Source organism: Ovis aries, chromosome X (genome assembly GCF_016772045.2).
Source record: "Ovis aries strain OAR_USU_Benz2616 breed Rambouillet chromosome X, ARS-UI_Ramb_v3.0, whole genome shotgun sequence".
Taxonomy (NCBI): domain Eukaryota; kingdom Metazoa; phylum Chordata; class Mammalia; order Artiodactyla; family Bovidae; genus Ovis; species Ovis aries.
The window spans coordinates 49413455-49428234 of NC_056080.1; the positions used below are offsets into that span (position 1 = coordinate 49413455).

The 14780-nt window shown below is 38.4% G+C and overlaps 1 protein-coding gene and 1 non-coding gene across 3 annotated transcripts in view; one reads left to right on the forward strand and one right to left on the reverse strand.

The window, feature by feature from the left end:
- KLF8 (KLF transcription factor 8) overlaps positions 1–14780 on the reverse strand; it is a 304726-nt gene that overhangs the window by 144679 nt on the left and 145267 nt on the right. The gene's annotated exons all lie outside the window — the stretch shown is intronic.
- On the forward strand, positions 7970–8075 carry LOC114111881 (U6 spliceosomal RNA). Its single transcript, XR_003587611.1, has one exon. It is a non-coding gene; the product is annotated as a U6 spliceosomal RNA (small nuclear RNA).

Sequence of the window (14780 nt, forward strand, 5' to 3'; positions counted from 1 at the left end):
TTAAAATAAGAAAATGAATAAATTTTTGTTATACATTCTTATTTTAATTGAAGATGAAGCAACAACATCATTGACAGCACTGAAAGAAAAAAAAGAGCCAGAATAAACAGCCCTAACTAATTAAAAATTAAATATCTGTTCAGCATTGTGAAGACCTTTCTGAGGATATTGTACCTTGTTTTTGAGCTTGCATTTCAAGGGAAGTGAAATGGAAGAGAAATGCAGAATAAATGAAACAAATTCTAGAGAAATAAATGGTCAATTTTTTAAAAAGAAAAAAAAAGAGGAGCTCAGTTAATAAATCTGGATCAGTACATTTGGCAAAAAAGAAGGGCAAGGAAGGCAGTCCTGATAACTGCATTCAAAGGCACATGTTAGGTATTAGGAGAAAGCAGAACTGCTATGTTACTACTGGAGATTACAGCTGACTTGAGGATTTTACTAACTTAATAGACATAAATAATTAACACTGTAGTAGAAACTGTGTATATATATATATATATGTATTATATATACAATATAATAATTTATATATAATATAAATATACATATATATATATATATATATGTATGTATGTATGTATGTATATACATCGGAGAAGGCAATGGTACCCCACTCCAGTACTCTTGCCTGGAAAATCCCATGGATGGAGGAGCCTGGTGGGCTGCAGTCCATTGAGTCACTAAGACTCGGACATGACTGAGCGACTTCACACTTTTCACTTTCATGCATTGGAGAAGGAAATGGCAACCCACTCCAGTGTTCTTGCCTGGAGAATCCCAAGGACGGGGGAGCCTGGTGGGCTGCCGTCTCTGGGGTCGCACAGAGTCGGACACGACTGAAGCGACTTAGCAGCAGCAGCAGCATGTATATACATACATACATATATATATAGAGAGAGGGGGAGCAGATAGTACCAAGCTTCCACCTGGTCTTTACTGAATCTCACCCCCAAGTGTTTTGCAATATAGGTCAGATAGAGAAAATTGGCAGTCCATTGCAGATGTTTCCCTCATTCTTACAGCAATGTTAAAAATTAAAATCAAAATAGCTGATAATATTTCTTCCTCTCATCTCTTTACTTTTATTGAAATATAGTTGACTTACAATGTTTTGTTAGTTTGTGGTACAACAAAGTGATTTAGTTATACATATTGGACTGCAAGGAGATCCAACCAGTCCATTCTGAAGATCAGCCCTGGGATTTCTTTGGAGGGAATAATGCTGAAGCTGAAACTCCAGTACTTTGGCCACCTCATGTGAAGAGTTGACTCACTGGAAAAGACTCTGATGCTGGGAGGGATTGGGGGCAGGAGGAGAAGGGGACAACAGAGGATGAGATGGCTGGATGGCATCACTGACTCGATGGACGTGAGTCTGAGTGAACTCTGGGAGTTGGTGATGGACAGGGAGGCCTGGCGTGCTGTGATTCATGGGGTCACAAAGAGTTGGACACGACTGAGCGACTGAACTGAACTGAACTTACTGATATATATATATATATATATATATATATGTATATTCTTTTTTTTTAACATTCTCTTTTAAAAGCAGATTTCTTTTTCTAAATAATTATAGTCCCTTACAGATGCAAACCCTAAAGATATTATCAGAAAATTAAACAGAGTTAATCCATGAATTTAGTAAAGTCACAGGATACAAAATCAATACACAAATATCACTTGCATTCCTATACAGTAACAATGAAAACTCAGAAAGAGAAATTAAGGAATCAGTTTCATTTACCATTTTAATTAAAAGAGTATAATATATAAGGATAAACTTACCTAAGGAGACAAAAAACTGTATATAGAAAACTATAAGACACTGATAAAAGAAAACAAAGATGGCATTAACAGATGGAGAGAGATACCATGTTCCTGAATTGGAAGAATCAAACTATGAAAATGATTCTACTATCCAAAGCAATCCACAGATTCAATGCAGTCCTTATCAAACTACCAATGGTAATTTTCACAGAACTACAAGAAAAAATTTTATACTTTGTATGGAAACACAAAAGACCCGATTAGTCTTAGCAATCTTGAGAAGAATGGAGCTGGAGGAATCAACCTTCCTGATTTAAGACTATACTACAAAGCTATAGTCATCAAGAAAGTATGGTACTGGCACAAAAACAGAAATACCGACCAAAGGAACAAGACATAAACCAAGAGATAAAACCACACCATCTATGGGTACCTTATTTTTGATGAAGGAGACAAGAATATACCATGGAGAAGACAGTCTCTTCAATAAGTGGTACTGGGAAAATGCACGTGTAAAAGATGAAATTAAAGCACTTCCTAACAACATAGGGAAAGAGACTCAAAATGGAATAAACGGACTTAAGTGTAAGTGAAGAAACTCTTAAAGTCTTAGAGGAAAACATAGGCAGAACTCTCTTTGACATAAATCACAGCAAGATCCTCTATGATTCATCTCCTAGAGTACTGGAAATAAAAACAAAATAAATAAGTGGGACCTAATTAAACTTAAAAGCTTTTGCACAGCAAAGGAAACTATAAATAAGGGGAAAAAACAACCCACAGAATGGGAAAAAATAATAGCATATGAAACAACTGACAGAGGATTAATCTCCAAAATATACAAGCAGGTCATACCTATCAATACCAGAAACACAAAGAATTCAACAAATTTCAGAAAGTGTGCAGATGATCTAAACAGACATTTCTCCAAAGAAGACATACAGATGGCTAATAAACACATGAAATGATGCTCAATATCATTCATTATTAAAGAAATACAAATCAAAACTACAAAGAGGTGTTATCTCAAACCAGTCAGAATGGCCATCACATAAATAATCTATAAACAATAAATGCTGGAGAGGTGTCAAGAAAAGGGAACCCTCTTGCACTGTTGGTGGGAATACAAATTGATACAGCCACTATAGAGAACAATATGGAGATTTCTAAAAAAAAAAAAAAAAAACCTAGGAATAGAACTACCATATGCCCCCCAAAATCCTACTACTGGGCATATAACCTGAGAAAACCATAACTGAAAAATACACATCAATGTTCATTGCAGCATTATTTACAACAGCTAGGACATGGAGGCAATTTTGATGCCCATCAACAGATGAACAGATAAAGAAGCTGTGGTACATACAACGGAATATTCCACAGCTATAAAAGTAACACATTTGAGTGAGTTCTAGTGAAGTGGATAAACCTAGAGCCTATTACACATGGTGAAGTAAGTACAAAGAGAAAAACACATATCACATATTAACACATATGGAATTTAGAAAGATGGTGCTTTCTAGATCTAGAAAGATGAACCTATTTGCATTGCAACAACAGAGATGCATACATAGAGAACAGACTTGTAGACACAACGGAGGAAGGAGAGGGTCGGACAAATTGAGAGTAACGTTGAAACATATACATTACCATTTGTAAAATAGATAGCCAGTGGAAATTTGCTGTATGAGATCAAAACCATTGCTCTGTGACAATTAGAGGGGTGGGATGGAGTGGGAGGTGGAGGCAGGTTGAAGAAGGAGGTCGACATATGTATACTTATGGCTGATTCATGTTGATGTATGGCAGAAACCAACACGATATTGTAAAGCAATTATCTTCCAATTAAAAATAAATTTAAAAATTCCATTTCCTGCTTTTCCACAAAGGTTGAGAGATCTTACAACATGGAATCCACATTGGCACAAAAGAAAAATTAGCTGTAGGTTATAAATGGCTTCTCCCTTTATACGGACATGATTTCTCATCTTATAGGATCCTGTAGAGATCTGAGGTCTTAAGTCTACATAGTGAGATATAACTATGCATAAAACAATAACAACCAACCATTACAAGATAATAGATGCTGAAATGCTTAATTACAATTTGAGGATAGGAACATCAATTAGAAGAGGACATAACTGAAAATGAAATAGTCAGAAAAAATTCCAAAGTAATGGTCTGTGGTGAGGTCACCTTGAGGAAATAAGATCAGTCAATAAGTGACATAAAGGGAATTCAGATGAGAGGAAGAGTAGATTATATACTCTCTGAAGGCAAGCGTTCACTACGCTTAACTCCAGCTTCTAGCATAATGCCTGGAACTATGTAGGCCCCCAGTAAATGATCGTGGAGCAAAAGAGAGTGACATAATTTTTTTAAATGTGTTTTAGGGAAGATATTCTGACCATATTCTACAGAATAAGGGAGGTAAAAAGATTCAAGCTAGAACTAGAACCTATTGGATTATTTTATGTGTATTGTGGTAAGACCTTACATAGGTGTCACAAACTCAACCTAGGAGCGTCCGATAGATTAAGATCACCTAGGCCAGATGGAGAATATGTCCTGTCTAAAAAGGAAAGGAGAAAGCAGTTTACCAACTCTAGGCAACTGTTGACATAAAGCAATACTGGTTCAGTATCTTCTGATTATTTAAGAGAAGGTGGAATTCTAGAGTTTTAAGTAAAATATGAAAATGTTGGCAATCAGCCATTTTTTAAGAGTGTGAGTCCAGGAAAACTGACATACTTCTACAGACTGAATTGTGTCCCTCCACAAATTCATATGTTGAACTCCCATCCCCCAGTGTGACTGTATCTAGGGATAAGGATTTTATGGAAGTAATTAAGGTTAAATGAGGTGATAAGGGTAGAGGCTTCATCCAATGAGATTAGTATCCTTATAAGAACAGACATCAGGGAGCTCACTCTCTTTCTCCAGGAGCACAAAGAGGTCATATGAGCAGGGAGAAGGCAGCCATCTGCAAGCCATGAAGAAGGCCCTCAACAGAACTCAATCATGTTGGTATCCTGATTTTGGACTTCCAACCTTCAGAACTACAAGAAAATAAATTTCTGTTGTTTAAACCATAAAGTCTGTACACTGTTTTGTTATGGAAGCCCTAAAGACTAATACATATACTTATAACCTTTTTTTTATTGCTACTACAAACAACACTGCAAAAGTTTGGAACTATCTTAACTGTCATTCAATAGAAAACTGTTTAAATTGTGGCTCATCCATATAGTAAAACTCTGCAGTCATACAAGAGAATGAGTTATTTCTTTACATATATGTGTGTGTGTGTATAAAGGTCCCCAAAATATATTTTTAAGGAGACAAGGCAAAGAACAAAACAATATGCAGAGTATGTTACTATAAAGGGAAGGGGGAGAAAATAATACTCATTTGTTTGATATGCATAAAATGTCTGTGGAAGAATTTAGAATAAACATAACTTTAGTTGCCTGAGGCAACTAGGGGACAAGACTGGGGGGAGACTCTTCATTGTATATCACTTTGTATATTTCACATTTTGAGCAATGTGGAATGCATTACTAATTTAAAATGCATTTTCAAAGCAAACTTTTATCAATTTAGAGGAAACACAACAAATGTATAGGCTATATTCAGTCTGTAGGCTAATTGGTTGTACCTATGGACTGAATTACCCACTCCAGTGTTCTTGCCTGGAGAATCCCAGGGACGGGGGAGCCTGGTGGGCTGCCCTCTGTGGGGCTGCACAGAGTCGGACACGACTGAAGCAACTTAGCAGCAGCAGCATGGACTTAATTTAGGTGGTGGCAATTAGAATAAAAAGAAAGGAAGTGAGCCATATAAAAAGAGGAAAAGAATCCCATAGCCCTTGGCAACCAAATAGACAAGGAAACTGAGGCAGAGGAAAGAGTTGAAGTGAGCATTTTGAACATGAAATATGGGAACCTCAACAAACTATGCTTCCCCATTGCTTACTACACTGTCATGCATTCTTCTAAACGCTTTACAAAATTAACACATTTATTCCTTACTGTAACCCTATGAGGTAGTTTCTACTATTATCCTCAATGAAAATATGAGAAAACTCAAGTGCAGAGTTTAAATAACTTCACCAAGATTATGATGATGGTAAATTGCAGGACCAGGTAAGTGAAAAGAAGTCTTCAATGAGCCATAGGGTAATAGTCTAGGGGTGATGATAGATTCTATTTTAGAAATGAGTTTGAGGTTACAATAAAATATCAAACACCTGGATTTCCCTTTAGAGCTAGGTTATGTGCATACTTGTGTGCGCTAAGTCACCTTAGTTGTGTCTGACTTTTTGTGACCTTATGGACTGTAGCCCACCAGTCTTTGTCCATGGGATTCTCCAGGCAAAAATACTGAAGTGGGTTGCTATGCCCTCCTCTAGGGTATCTTCCCAACCCAGGGATCAAACTCTCATCTCTTATGTCTCTTGCATTGGCAGGTGGGTTTTTTAGCACTAGCGCCACCTGGGAAGCCCAAAGTTAAGTTACAGCTGTTTAAAATGTTTAATACTTCCAGAGTTTGGATTGCCCACATTACATTTACGTTGTCTAGGTACACAGATATATAATTTTTTTATATACCTAGCCTGTTACAGACTTTAAAATCCAGCTTCCTGTCTCACTGTATTACCATCATTAAATTAAAAAAAAAAAGAGGGGGACCTTCAAGATGGCAGAGGAATAGGACAGGGAGGCCATCTTCTATGCCCCAAATATACTAAAAAATTATTTGCATGTGGAACAATTCCAACAGAACATCTTCTGAGTGCTGGCAGAGGACCCCGGACTTCTAGAAAGCAAACTAATCTCTTTGGAATGAGGTAGGCCAAAAGATAAAGATGAAAAGGGAAACAAAGGAGTTTGGGACTGGGACTTGTGCCCCAGGAAGGGAGTCATGAAGGAAGAAAAGATTCTGCACACTAGTAAACTCCCTCACAGGCTGGGTCAGAGGGGATCTTTGGAACCTCAGAGGAGAGTGCAGCGAGACAGGTGTTCCAAAGGTAAAACAGATGATTCGCCACAGAGATTGTTCTGAATGGCACTTGCCAGTGGAGAAGCGACTCACATTATAGTGTCTGCCTGCAGTGAATGGCAGCTGGGTGTGGAGGCTCAGGCCTTGGAGGTCAGTCTGCAGGGAGGGGACCAAGGTTGACTGCTGTGAAGATACTCCGAGGGGGCTAATGTGACACTGCAGAGGCAGAACAAAGAAAATGCTGCGGCCGCCAGAGAAGCAAAGGATCATTCCAGTGGAAAGGCTCTAGTGCCGTGCTCTAACTCCATTCGTTCACAAAACAAAGGACCATGCCCTAGTGAAAACCAAAGAGGGGTGAGCCAGCTACAGTCTACAGCACCAGAGCGAGAGAAGCAGGTGGAGGGCCAGAGGCAAAAGGCAAGGGGGCGCTATGGTAAAAACCCCAGAGATTGCAACTACCACCAAGCTATAAGCAGCCATAGGTCACTATGCACATCTTCCTGGGAGCCTGAATGGCCTTCCTCTGCCAAGGGTCCCACAGCCCAGGATCACCTCCCCTGGGGACATGCACAACCCACCTCAGAGTGTGGTGACCTTCCACAGGGACCAGCCATAGCAAGCACTCCCCACACACCCCAGTGTCATCTGCTGTACCTCTCCCTCTTCCCAGCACAACTGAGCCAGTCAGCCCTAATAAACCATTACTTTGCCTCCTGTGTCTGGGTGGAGAACAGACACTGGAGAGACTTACAAGCAGAGGCAGTCCCAAAACCAAAGTGGAATGCCAGGAGCTCTGTAAGCAAAGAAAAGAAGGGGAAATCTCCCCAGAAGTGGCAGGTGCAATGATTTAAATTCTTGCAATTAGCCTGTGCTTTAGTGGGAACTGTAGAGTTTGAGAATAAGTACAAGCTGAAGCAAGGGAAGATGTAAGTCTGAGCTGACCCCACACTACCCACAACTGGTCCAGAGACTTTTCTAGATATATTGGAGTAATTTCTGAGTAAGCAGATCAACTGGAGCAAAATAACAGATGAATCACTTGGATATTCTTCTCACTACCATTCTATATATGTCCCCCTCTTTTTTTCCCCTTTTAAAAATCTCACATTGTCCAAATATGGCTTATTTTTACTCCTTTAATTTTTATTTTTATTCCTAATTTTTCTTAAAACAAAACAGAACAAAACAAAACACCCTAGTGCTCACTTCACCAGCACCTACAGTAAAATTGGAACAATACGGAGAAGATTACCATGGCCTTGTGCAAGGATGACATGCAAATTCATGAAGCATTCCATATTTTTTTTTTCCTTCAAAGAAGACATACAGATGGCTAACAAACACATGAAGAGATGTTGAACATCCTCATTATTAGAGAAATGTAAATCAAAACTGCAATGAGTTATCACCTCACACCTGTCAGAATGACCATCATCAAAAGTTCTACAAACAATAAGTGCTAGAGAGGGTGTGGAGAAAAGGGAATGCTCTTGCACTTTTGGTGGGAATGTAAATTGATACAACCACTATGGAAGACAGTATGGAGAGCCCTTAAAAAACTAGGAATAAAACCACCATATGACCCAGCAGTCCCACTCCTAGTCATATACCCTGAGGAAACCAAAATTGAAAAAGACACATATACCCAATTGTTCATTGCAGCACTATTTACAATAGGACATGGAAGAATAATAGAACATGGAGGCAACCTAGATGTCCATCAACAGATGAATGGATAAAGAAGTTGTGGTACATATACACAATGGAAAATTACTCAGCCATAAAAAGGAATGTATTTGAGTCAGTTCTAATGAGGTGGATGAAGTTAGAACCTATTATACAGAGTGAAGTAAGTCAGAAAGAGAAAGACAAATATCATATTCTAATGCATATATATGGAATCTAGAAAAATGGTACTGAAGAATTTATTTACAGGGCAGTAATGGAGAAACAAACATAGACAATAGACTTATGGATATAGGGAGAGGGGACAAGGGTGTGAGATGTATGGAAAGAGTAACATGGAAACTTACATTACCATATGTAAAGTAGAGAGCCAATGGGAATTTGCTGTATGTCTCAGGAAATTCAAACAGGGGTTCTGTATCCACTTAGAGGGGTGGGATGAGGGAGATGGGAGGAATTTTCAAAAGGGAGGGAATATATGTACACTTATGACTGATTCATGTTGAGGTTTGACAGAAAACAAGAAAATTCTGTAATCCTTCAATTAAAAATTATTAGTTAAAAAAGCCTTATTTTTAAAAAAATAAATTCCATGTTTTTGATTTTTGTTTTTCATGGTTTATATCTGATTTTGTCTAATTCTTTGTTTTCTTATTTTTGTTCTTTGATGTTTTGATTTAAATTTTGTATCTTTGATAGTCTAAATTTTAGTGTTGACTTTCACTTAGGGGTTTGATTATTGGCTTGATTGCTCTCTTCTCTTTTGACACCTCTTCTTATCCTTTTACCCCCCTCCCTTTTCCTCCTTCTTCCCTCTTCTTTGCCCTATGTAAGTGTGTAAATCTCTTTGGGAGTTCATGGTTGTTGAGAGTTGTTTCACCATTAGTCTAGGGTTTTGGTCTTAAGAGGGTAGTAGGCAGGAAGGCCAGGGGTCTCCAAATGGAGGAAATAGGCTGCAAGTGTCAGACATTTTTTATCTCTCTTAAGTGGCAGGAGGAAACAAACTAGCTATATTTTTTTCCTTCTCCATACAAATTTAAAAGAAGTTTTCTCTTAAAATACTGTGTTGCCATAATGACACCTGGTCTCACCTGAAGTTAACTATTCTCAAACCTTGAGTTAACCAATGCAATTTTCTTATGGAAATGCTTGTCTTAAGCTATGTTAATGTACTATGCATTTACCCCAGACTCTGTCTTCAAGTCAGTTCTGCCTAATGGCTCAGAACCTACTTACCATTATGTTATACTCAGATATTGTTACCCTAATCTATGTAAACGAAACTATTTGTATCTGCCTTTCTACAAGATTCAAGTCAATCATTTTATGGCCCGGGATGAATTGTCTGGTGCTGAGATTATCCCAAAATACATCTTATGGATGAGGGGCCTTGTGCCATTCTGAGTTTTAAGACATTCCTTTCTTCCATTAACAGACTGCTAGTGACTATATAACATCCAGCTGAAGACTAGCAGGGGGGTACTCTTTCTGCCCCCTTCTGATGCCTATATTAGAAGTGTTCTCTATCTCCTTTATACTTTAACAAAACTTTATTACATAAAGCTCTGAGCAATCAAGCCTTGTCTCTGGCCCTGATTGAATTCTTCTCCTCCGGAGTCCAAAAATCCAGGCGTCTTTTTGTGATTCAGCAACAACCTTTCAGTCTTCTGTGCTGTGTGGCCAGTGAAGTTTTGATGCTACTGTAAGGGGTAGGGTCTGAATCCCAGAGACAGGAGACTCAAACCCAAGACCTTGGACCACCAGAGAACTCAGGACCCCATGCAACATTAATAGGCCAGAGCCAACCCAGAGGTCTCCATCTCAATACTAAGACCAAGCCACACCCAAAGGCCAGAAAGCTCCAGTGCCAGATGCCCCACACCATTTCTTCAGCAAAACAGGAACACAACCCTGAACATTAGCAGACAGCCTGCCCAAAGCCATACAGAACCCACAGACACAAAAACACACCACTGGAATGGCACTGCCCTCCAGAAAGACAAGATCCAGCTCCATCCATCAGAACACAGGCACAAGTCCCCCCAACCAGGAAACCTTCACACGGCATTGGCCCAACCCCATCCACAGGGGACAGACTCCAAAATTAAGAACTGTGACCTTCCAGCCTTCAGAAAGGAGACCCCAAACACAGTAAATTAAACAAAATGAAAAGACAGAGAAATATGCAGCAGATGAAGGAACATGGTAAAAACCCACAAGACCAAACAAAGGAACAGGAAATAAGCAGTCTACTTGCAAAAGAATCCAGAGTAATGATAGTAAAGATGATTCAAAACCTTGAAAATAAAATGGAGACATCGATAAACAGACTAGATGCACGGGTTAATAAGATACAAGAAATGTTTAATGAGGACTGAGAAGAAAGAATAAACAATCAATAATGAACTGATGCTGAAGCTGAAACTACAATACTTTGGCCACCTGATGCGAAGAACTGACTCATTGGAAAAGACCCTAATGCAGGGAAAGATTGAAAGCAGGAGGTGAAGAGAACAACAAAAGATAAGATAGTTGGATGGCATCACTGACTTGATGGACATGAGTCTGAGCAAGCTCCAAGAGTTGGTGATAAACAGGGAAGCCTGGTGTGCTGCAGTCCATAGGGACACGACTGAGTGACTGAACTGAACTGAATGAACAACACAATAACTGAAATTAAAAATACACTGGAGGGAACCAACAGTAGGGAAACTAAGTTAGAAAAACGATTAAATGAAATAGAAGATAGAATGGTGGAAATAGCTGAAACAGAGAAGAAAAAACTAATAAAAAATAATGAGAACATTCTCAGAGACCTCTGGGACAACATTAAGCTCCCCAATGTTCAAATCATAAAGGTTCCAGAAGAATTAGAAGAAAAGAAAGGGCATAAGAAAATATTTGAGGAGGTTATAGTCAAAAAATTCCCTAAAAAGGGAAAGGAAATAGTCATCCAATCCAGGAAGCTCAGAGAGTCCCATACAGGACAATCCCAAACAGATACATGCCAATACATATTTCTCTACATAATAATACTATCAAAAATTAAACACAAAGAACAAATAATATAAGCAGCAAGGGAAAGCAACAAATAACATACAAGGGGATCCCCATAAGGCTAACAGCTGATCTTTCAACAGAAACTCTGAAAGCCAGAAGGGAATGGCAGGATATACTTAAAGTGATGAAAGGGGAAAACCTACAACCAAGATTACTCTATCCAGTAAGCATCTCATTCAGATTTGAAGAAATCAAAAGTTTTACAGACAAGCAAAAGTTAAGAGAGTTCAGCACCACCAAACTGGCTCTTCAACAAATGCTAGGGGAATTTCTATAGATAGGAAACACAGCAAAAAAAAAAAAAAAAAGTGCTATAAAAACAAACCCCAAACAATAAAGTGAATGGTAGTAAGATCATACATAACAATAATTATCTTAAATGTAAAAGGTCAAAATGCTGCAATCAAAGGACACAGATTGGCTGAAGAGATACAAAAACAAGATTCTTATATATGCTGTCTACAAGAGACCCAACTCAGACCTAGGGATACATACAGACTGAAATTGAGGAGAGAGAAAAAATATTCCATGCAAACAGAAATCAAAAGAAAGAAGGAGTAGCAATATTCATATCAGATAAAATACACTTTAAAACAGAGATCATAACAAGAGACAAAGAAGGACACTACATAACTTCAAGGGATCAATCCATGAAGATGTAACTGTTATAAATATATATGCACCCAGCATAGGAACACCTCAATATATAAGGCAAATGCTAACAACTATTAAGTAGAAGTGAACAGTAACACAATAATAGTGGGGAATTTAAACACCCAACTCACCCCAATGAACAGATCATTAAGACAGAAAACTAACAAGGCAACACAAGCTTTAAACAATGCATTGGACCAGTTGAACTTGATATCTACAAGGCCTCTCAATAGAAAGCCCAGAGACAAATCAACACACCTATGGGCACCTTATCTTTGACAAACAAGGCAAAAATATACAGTGGAAGAAAAGACAGTCACTTCAATAATTGGTGCCGGTAAAATTGGGCAGTTCCATGTAAAAGAATGAAATTAGAACACTTCTGAACACCATACACAAAAATAAACTCAAAATGGATTAAATACCTAAATGTAAGAGCAGAAACTATAAACCCTTAGAGGAAAATATAGGCAGAACACTCTGTGACATAAGTCACAGAAATATCCTCTCTGACCCATCTTCTAGAGTAAAGGATGAAAAAAAAGAAAAAACTAAACAATGTGACCTTATTAAACTGAAAAGCTTTTTTACAAGAAGGAAACTATAAACAAGGGAAAAAAATAGACCTCAGAATGGGAAAAACTAATAGCAAATGAAACAATTGATAAAAATAAATCTCCAAATTATACACACAGCTCATGCAGCTCAACACCAGAAAAACAAATAACCCAATCAAAAAGTGGGCAAAAGACCTAAACAGACATTTCTCCAAAGAAGACATACAGATGGCAAACACATGAAAAGATGCTCAATACTGCTCTTTATTAGAGAAATGCAAATCAAAACTACAATGAGCTGTCATCTTACCCTAGTCAGAATGGCCACCATAAAAAAATCTACACACAATAAATGCAGGAGAGGGTGTGGAAAAAAGGGAACCCACTTGCACTCCTGGGAATGAAAATTGATAGAGCCAATAAAGAGAACAGTATGTATATTCTTTTAAAAACTAGGAATAAAACTTGCATAAGACCCAGTAATCCCAGTAAACCTCGAGGAAACTATAACTGAAAAAGACAAATGAGCTCAATGTTCATTGCAGCACCACTTACAATAACTAGGACATGGAATTAGCTTCAATGTCCATCGACAAATGAATGGATAAGAAGTTGTGGTACAGATACAAAATGAAATATTATGCAGCTATAAAGAATAACGTATTTGTGTCAGTTCTAATACGGTGGATGAACCTCAATTTATTTCACTTCAGTTCAGTCACACAGTCGTGTCCGACACTTTGCAACCCCATGGACTGCAGCATGCCAGGCCTCCCTGTCCATCACCAATTCCCGGAACTTGCTCACACTCATTTTCATTGAGTCACTGATGCCATCCAACCATCTCATCCTCTGTTGACCCCTTCTCCTCCTACCATCAATCTTTCCCAGCATTAGGGTATTTTCCAATGAGTCCGTTCTTCACATCAGGCGGTCAAAGGATTGGAGTTTCAGCTTCAACATCAGTCCTTCCAATAAATATTCAGGGCTGATTTCCTTCAGGATGGATTGGTTGGATCTCCTTGCAGTCCAAGAGACTCTCAAGAGATTTCTCCAACACCACAGATGAAAAGCAACCATTCTTCCCTGTTCAGCTGTCTTTATGGTCCAACATTCAAATTCATACATGACTACTGGGAAAACCATAGCTTTGACTAGATGGACCCTTGTTGGCAAAGTAATGTCTCTCCTTTTTAATATGCTGTCTAGGTTGGTCATTACTTTTCTCCCAAGGAGCAAGTATCCTTTAATTTCATGGCTGCAATCACCATCTGCAGTGATTTTGGAACCCCCCAAAAATAAAGTTTCTCACTGCTTCCACTGTTTCCCCATCTATTTGCCATGAATTCATGGGACCATATGCCATGATATTAGTTTTCTGAATGTTGAGTTTAAGTCAATTTTTCCACTCTTCTCTTTCACTTTCATCAAGAGGCTCTTTAGTTCTTCTTCACTTTCTGCGATAAGACTGGTGTCATCTGTGTATCTGGGGTTATTGATATTTCTCCTGGAAATCTTGACTCCAGCTTGTGCTTCATCCAGCCTGGCATTTTTAATGATGTAGTCTGCATATAAGTTAAATAAGCCGGGTAACAATATATATCCTTGACATACTCCTTTCCAATTTGGAGCCAGTCTGTTGTTCCACGTCCAGTTCTAAGTGTTGCTTCTTGATATGCACAGAGACTTCTCAGGAGGCAGGTAAGGTCGTATGGCATTTCCATCTTTTTAAGAATTTTCCACAGTTTGTTCTTATCCAAACAGTCATAGGCTTTGGCATAGTCATTAAGCAGAGATACATGTTTCTCTGGAATTCTCTTGCTTTTTCTAGGATCCAATGGATGTTGGCAATTTGATTTCTGGTTCCTCTGCCTTTTCTAAATCCAGCTTGAACAACTGGAAGTTAGTGGTTCACATACTGTTGAAGCCTAGCTTGGAGAATTTTGAGCAGTACTTTGCTAGCATGTGAGATGAGTGCAATTGTGTGGTAGTTAGTGCATTCTTTGGCATTGCCTTTCTTTGGGATTGAAATGAAAACTGAACTTTTCCAGT